This window comes from Amborella trichopoda, chromosome 9 (assembly GCF_054954075.1).
Source record: "Amborella trichopoda isolate Santa Cruz 75 chromosome 9, AtrichopodaSantaCruz75HAP2 v2.0, whole genome shotgun sequence".
Lineage (NCBI taxonomy): Eukaryota > Viridiplantae > Streptophyta > Magnoliopsida > Amborellales > Amborellaceae > Amborella > Amborella trichopoda.
This window is the reverse complement of record NC_142344.1, coordinates 11,161,031-11,169,481: the sequence shown is the minus strand read 5'-3', so window position 1 is coordinate 11,169,481 and position 8,451 is coordinate 11,161,031.

Here is an 8,451-nt window from a genome sequence, read left to right as displayed (position 1 = left end):
GACGCAAAGGAAACGGGCCAAGCGTGTTTATTACCTTATTCAGGGGCGCTGTAGGGTAGTTGGACCGCGTTACAACCGTTTCCGGCAAATACCTGGTGCCTGACGTAAACTTCAAGCAAGCCCCTTTGCGTTTGGAGAGTCTTTGCAGAGTCTCCCACTTATGGGTAAGACCATTAAATTTTACACAAAATCATAGAAAAATCAAATCCCAAACCCATAAAATAAAATTTTTAGAGATCCGCGGGGACTTTAATGGTAGCCCTTTAAAATCCTACACATATAATATGGTTGGAGGAGAGTCTTACAAGATCATCATTCTTATTGAAATTGAAATTTGTAAGGGAAAAAGTTGAAGAAAGTTATTCTCAACTTTTATAAATTTTATCGACATCATCTTTTTTTTTTGTTTATTTTTTTAAAAAAAAATTGATATTTTTTAACCAAAATAGCCTTCATAGTAATCGTATTACCGACTGTAATGACCAGGTTAAGCATTCTGGTACTTTAACGACAGTAATGTTCACTGGACCCTAATACTTAGCATCGTCATTATGGTACTTAAAGTAGCGTAATGCAGCAGTTAGTAAGATACTGCGATTACCGTATATGCTATTTTGGTAAAAAAGTCAAAAGTGAAAAATAGTGTGAGCGAGATTTATGAAAATTGAGGTTTTTTTTTCATTCCCAAAAGTCTATATAAAGTTTGCAACCTTAAATGTAAAATTAAGGGTGCACCTCAAAAATCCATCGTTATTTGGAGGTTGGAAAACCCTCTAATTCATCATCTCGACATTGAGATACATGAATATGAAAAGAAAGAAGATTTTGAGTCCGCAAAATAATGCATCCTGCAATACATTATCCTAACCGTCCATTTTCAAATTTTTCATGTGTTTATAGATCTACTTAATCTGAACCAGTTATTTAGTTTAAAATTTTATACTTAAATATGAAAATAGACTCTCAAACCATCCTAAAAAAAAATTATATCAAAATTATATATTTATGATAAAATTTAGAGGTACGCTTTAATTGGATTGTTCGAGGTTGCAACGTTATGCAAACCATATCCATTTATAAGTGAATTTTTTTTTCATTTATTTTATTATCATACAAAATGTGGGTCGATTACTCTCAGCAACAACAAAAAGTGCAGGGCCTTATGAGTTAATGAGAACTATGATTGTATATTTGTTATTCTAATCATCTATCTTTTTACTTGTATGGATATTATTTTTTGCCGAATGCTATTTTAGTTGATCATTATAATATGATTGTATTAATGATGAAGTAGGTCCTTTTATGCATAATATATTTTCACTTGAAAAGTTATTAGCAGTGACAAGTATGGATCACTTGGAGTCTATACATTTAGAACTATAATTTGAAAATGTCAATCAAACGGCCCAATTTGAACATTTCCTAATTATAATTCAGAAAAAACCAATCAAACACCCCCATATAGCAAATGTCATTTCCTCAAATTACAATTAGGAAAAAGTCAATTAAATTTTTTTTCAGATTTTGTTATCAAACAGGCCCTAAAACATTGACTAGTCCAGTTTTTCAAAACCTGGATTGACTGGCATCCACAAAATATTATAAATAAAATAAAATAAAATAAAAAGAGGGGTCTATGGGTTGGGAACGCCTAAGAAAACATTATCTAAGGTTAAAAAGAAAATATAAGGGGGGTCGCTGGGTTTTACAACACCACCCCAGTTAGCATAACAATTCCATTTGATATATTATAAAGTGAAAAGACTTGAAGCTTGTGAGGGAGCATACTATATGTTTATATCTTTTGGTAAAATCCAATATAAGAGTAATTAAAAAGGGTATGGTTTGCATAAGATTGCAACCTCAAACAATCAAATTAAGGCGCACCTCCAAATTTTATCTTAAATATAATTTTGGTGACAAAAGTTTTTTAGAGGCTTGAAAATATATTTTCATCTCTAATTATAAAATTTTAAATTCCAAAAAAATTCAAATCAAATAGATCTATAAATACATGAAAATCTTGAACATGGACAATCAAGATAATATGTTGCAAGATATACTATTATTAGGACTAGAAATCCTTTTTCTTTTCATATTTTACATCTTGATGTTGAGATAATTAATTAGAGGGTTTTCCGTTATCCAAACCACCTTTTATAGTGGATTTTTGAGGTGTAACTAAATTCTATATTTTAAAAGTTGCAATCTTATATAAAATTTTCCCATTTTTAAAACCCCAAAGTTTGGGGATGTAACTTCTTCAACAGAAATGCTATACTCTAAAAAAAATTTCCATATTGCATGCTCTATGAGCTTTAAAAATTAAAACTTTAATATTGAATAGAAACCGTCCAATTTTTTAAGGGTGAGATCAAGTGTTAGAAAACTCAAAATTCTTTTTTTTTCTTTAATATAATCATCTAATGTTTTTAAATAGTTTCCAAAATTTTGGATAAAAAAATCTTCCCAAATTAGTCTCTGCCCATTGGAATTAATGTAAATTATGGTCCTGTAAATAAATTATCACTACCACCACCTAGTCCATGCCTAATGGATGAATCATGAATGAAAATGCTTCTTATTACCTCTCCTCTAAGGAATAATATCCTATCAATTTCTCTTGAATTTAATGTAGTGTTTGGCTACCACCCAATTGTTGGATTTGCACTAATATCAGAGAGGGACTGTATACTACATGATTATTTACTTTGGGTGAAAGGACTTAACAATCACCTGGGAAGTCAAATTAGAACACATAACTCTTTCATAAAGTTAATTAACATTCGATATATAAGCTTATTCGCAAATAATAGAATTCTTGCTTAAAAATGAGGGCTCTATGAAAAGCCTACGATCCCATCGTTAATTGGTAAATGAAAGAGCGATGTAGGGTCTCAATGCCCAACAATATACATGTTCTAGAGACAAGATATTTTCCCCTTTTCCTATTGTCAGATCATTTAATTGATTTTATGTTTTTTTAATTTGGTAATACATTATTTAGTGGAAAAATTTTATGTGCCCCTCACTACATTGGACCGTAAATGTTCCCCTCCCTAATAACCCCCATTTTTGGGGTGGTTGAGGGACCCTAAAAGAGAGAGAGAGAGAGAGAGAGAAAAAAAAAGTACCATTTCAATCTCCTCTCCAAAAATAATTTCCTCAAAAAATAACTTAAGCTGAAAAGTACTCAAATCTAGTACATGGTCAAATTAAATAAGGGTCACCCTTTGACATGAGCGGTATATGCAAGGGATTTGGAGCTCCAAATTAAATATTCTTGGGGATGCCACTCTAAAGGCAATTTCCTCAAAAAAACTAAAATAAAAAAAAAGGGAGGAAATTACTTGTATGACAAGGGTTTTGTGCCAAGGAGCAAATATACTTTTTTAGTTGTTTTTGCATGTTGTTATACTTTTTTAGTTTTTTTTGCACGTTGTTATGATGCAACTTTGAATTGGACTGTAAAAAAATTGTGATGAAAAAATTTTAGATGAACAAAGTAATAATTTTTTGTTTATTAATTTAATTTATCTTTTTCTTGTTATGCTTTATTAGTTTTATGACTGAATTGTAGTAAATTTAAATGTAAATGTAAATGTGAACTACACATAACTTTCAATATATTTATATACAATATATTTATATATATATATATATATATATATATATATATATATATATATATATATATATATATGGGGGTGGCTTCTATAAGGTTGCAACAATCCAATTAAGGTGCACCTCCAAATTCTATTATAACATGTAATTTTGGTGTAAAAGATTTTTAGGATTACCATAAAATTTATGTTCATATATAATTTTAAAATTTTAAACTCCAAAAATAGTTAAAATCAAATAAGCCTATAAACATATGAAAATCTTGAAAATGAATGGTCTAGATAACGTGTTGCCAGATGCACTGGGAATCAAAATCTTTCTTTCTTCGTATTCGTCGAAATGATTAATTAGAGGATTTTTCAACATTAAAACAATTTTTTTCAATGGCTTTTTGGGGTGCACATGTAATTCTACAATTTAAGGTTGCAACCGTATATATAAACTTCTTTATATATACATCAGTATATGGCACAGAGGCGCAACTTTTGCCGTTCAAGTTTCGACATCCGTATCCGCATCACAAATAGACCTGTGTCCGTTTCTGCGGAAGCAGGAATTATTCGCGGGTGAGGACAAGCACACAATGGAAGAATTGGTTGCAGCTTGCCATTGTGTTATTTCAATTGTGTTAATAGGGATTGCAGCTTGCCATTGTTGCAATTGTGTTAATAGCGATGATAGAACAGAAAAAACTGTTGTAGAAGTCATAATTGAATCGAATGAGAATTAAAAATGCGAAAATATTTTTTTAATAATTGAGAAGGTGAAGGAAAAGAACCCACCCCACCGGATCCCACAATAATTCCGAAGAACACATTCAAAAGAATTCTCCGAAGAAGATATCCAAATATAGTGCCTCCTACACAGATCAAAATGAATAACACAATAACAGGATCAAGGGTCCAATTGAATCCCCACATAAAATGGATCAAAACAAAAAGAAAACATAATTGATACACTCAAATCAAGGGGAAAGAGAGAATTAGGGTTAGGGTTTCTAGGAGGGATAGCGCTCGTTATAGGCTTCAAGGTCTTCATAGTAAATGTCCCAAATGCACCGCTCACAGCCGCTACCGCAGCAGTCTCCAGGCAGAGGCTTCTCAGGCGGTGGAGGAGGAGGAGGAACCACCATCACCTCCTCTTCCTTTTTACTCTCTTCCTCTTTCTGATTATTCGGCTCTTCTTGTTGGCCTTTCTCCATGGCTAAAAAGCGGCGGAAATTGAAGAAGCTCGGCTCCTTATTGCCCCCATTACCACCGAGGCAGCGACTACCCGGTTTTATGATATTGATTTTGAGCATATAAGAGGGGAGGAGAAGGCTTGATGTCTCAGTCTTTGATATTTTTTTGGTTTTGGCTTCTTACCCGGAGGACTGGCGTCTTCCATTAAAACACGATTCTTTAAAAAAGTCTTCGATGTTTTTAAATCTTTGAGTTTTTAAAAGATTTTTAAATAATTGTATTTTTTTAATAGAACTTATGTAAATCCTTATTCTATCTCATTTCAAAAAAAAATTTATTTAAAAAATCCTCCTCTTTATAACTTTATTTATTCATTAACTTAATATTATTGAATTTTGGTTTAAAGATAAGTACATTAATAGTGGGAGTAAATTAAGAATCTTGATTTAACAATAAATTCCATCAAAAATTTCACCAATAAATTCTATTTAAAAAAAGTGTATGAAAAAATACAGTAATATATTCCCTTAAAAAAATCAAAACAACCATATATCTCAAAATAATAAGTAAAATTAAAAGAATAGTAATCCAAAAAAAAAAAAATTCCGTTAAACGCATAGCATCTTTATAAAGAGCAGGAGAGAGACTCAATGGTACTAAATATTTAAAGGGAAAAGTTTATATAGAGTTGAGGCTCTAAACAATCAAATTTTTCACTAGAAGAGGTCGTTTCGATGCTTATATATCTTCAAATTGATCATCTCAACATTAAGATGCATGGACATGAAAAAAAAATGGACTTCAAGTTTTGAAAATAGTATATTTTGTAACTTATTTTTGGACCGTCAATTTTCAAGATTTTCAAGTTTTCATAGATCAGTTGATCTACACTATTTTTCAAGCTTTAAAATTTATAAATAAATATAAAAATATATATTAAGGCTATCACAAAGATTTCCAGTATTGAAACCACATTTCTTACACTATTTAATTTGATTGTTTAGAGCCTAGGCTCTAAACAAACCGCACCCATATTTAACTAGCTTGGAATTTAGTGCGATATTCGAATTTGCGTAAGCAAATTGTTTTTTTTTATGAAGTTTAATTATTTTTATTTTTTATTTTTTTGTTTTTATTTTCTAATTCTTACTTCATTGGTGTATACAACATAGCATTTTGGATGGACCACTACTTTACATATTTGGGTCTTTCCATTTAGTTTTAATTAGCTGAAATCCTATATTGAGGGATTTTTTTTGTTTTTTTCTTTGAAAAATAATCTTATACCTTGGTTCATAGTTCTTGTTATTTACTAATAAGTTATTGTGTTCAATATTGTTGTTGTTGTCTTATTCTATTGTCCCAATAAATCTATGATATGTTTTGTATTGTGACAATAGAGTAAGCATTGTTGCTAAATTTATTTAAAGTTTCAACAAAGAATTGTCAATTATTACTCTAATAAACACTAGTGAAGCTATAAAATTATTGTTTAATGGCTTTAATATATCTATACAATAGTTGCAAATCATAATCCTATACTGTGTTACCGTTATATATCTGATTTTTTTTCAGTACTTTTTTTTTAACCAAATCTGAAATATTCACAATTCTATAACTCAACTTATTTTTTGGCGATCCGTATTTTTTTACTCAATTTTTTCCTCTGATTTTAAATAGAACTGATTTATTACCGATGTTTTGGTCTACCGATATTTTATTATTCCCCCACTTGCTAACTATATCGTGGATTGAAGGGACTTTTGGCATTTGATCGGATTGAGCCAATGAGCCTAGAAAAGAACCAATAAAATTTGATAATTTTCCTTTGATGCAAGGCGGTCACAATTACTAATGAAATTTAATAAGTTGGCTGTGTCACAAAGTTTGAGAAAATTTCTTTCAAAGTTTGAGCTTAGTCAATGAAATAATGCTGCCATCTAATTTCACATCTAATGGTCAAAATCAATTGTGACTCCAATGTACTAAAGATAAATGGTCTCATAAAATATTTTTCCATTTGATAAAGTGGCGTACAGTAAATAGTGAAGAATTGAGTTGAGCTCATCAATGTCAAAACTTGTTTGGTCTATTAAATTGAGAGCTTGTTATGATATTCAAAAGGGCGGTTAAAGGACGTTGGCCCTTTATTTTCCAGGGAAAATTATAGATAGGCCCTTTATTTTCTAAGGAAAATTATAGATGGCCCACTCAACTTTACAGGCATGTCTCTCCTTTAAACCACATCAGTAACACCAACATTGTATTTTCTTTTTTTTTCATCCACCCCTCTAGTAAAACCTATTTAGTTATAACAAAAATTCCCTCTTTAAAACCTACGTTTCTCTAGATTTTATACAATGAAGTTGGCATGGTGTACTGTGTACCGGACCGGCTTCTGGTTTCTATTGAAGTCAGACCGGCATATAGTCATATAATACGTCTTCTTATTCCTATTGAAGCTGATTCGGCATGTTATAGGGACTAGGAGCTGATCCACCATATATTGTGCCACTTGTTTTGATAGGGACAAAAAAATGAAAAAAATGTTGTTTAAAAGGATGCATTTTTTGTCATAAAAAAGTTACTTGAAGGACGGATACAAAAAAAGATATTAGCGCTAGTGATATGGTTGAAAAATTTTCTTCTTCTTTTGTTGGGGGGTGGGGGGCTAAAACGTAGGGTGCAGGGGTGTCTATGATTTTACCCTTTTTTTCAATGATAGTGTCCATTGCCCTTTCGTTTAGATGAATAAAATCGTGTATGAGGAATAATTGTGGTTTTTTATTCACTTGATAATTAGTTACATTTTTATTTAGAAATTATGGGAAAAAGCATCCTGTAAAAAAATAATTCACTCGTAAAATCCTTTTTGTAATTTTTTTTTCGTTTTAGTATCCTTTCTTGTGTTCTTTAAAACATTTTTTAGAAGACTGATGGTTGCGAAGTCAGCAAGCCCGTAATAGGATGATATATTCAACTTTAGAACGATGAAATTCTAAAATGTTTTAGAAGTAAGCACCGTGGTTTAGGTTTTATATAAAGAGTAAACCTTATTTAAACTTTTTCGTTGATCCATACGAAAGGTGTTCTGATTTAGAAGACCCTCCAAATATTCATGTGATATATGAATATAAAAGAAAAAATATCAACGATTAAACATAGTACATTTCATAGCAGATTCCTAGAGTATGAACTAGAATTTCAAGTATTTAAATCTACGACATTTTTTAAGTATTTAATTTTATAATTAAGAGAAAATATATCTATTTTCAAGTTATCATAAAAGTTTGCATCTTTCAACCAGTATTTGCAAAATCGGCCAAGTAGTTTCTACTCCGCCGAGCTAGGAGAGCTCGTGCCGGTGCGGAGCCTGAGTTGTCCCGAGTTGGGTGTCCAACTCGGATATATTAAAAAATTACAAAAAAATAAATATATAAAAAAATGAGAAATTTATTTGAGATATTTTTTTTTATATTTTGTTGATAAATACTTATTTTTATATTTTTTTCATTTTTGGGTTATTTCAAAACTACCCCAAATCACAAGTTGACTTTAATTTTTTTTTTTTTTTGCTACTTTTTTACATTTTGCTTAATCTTACTTTAAACATACATTTTCTATTTTTTAAAATTTTTATATATTT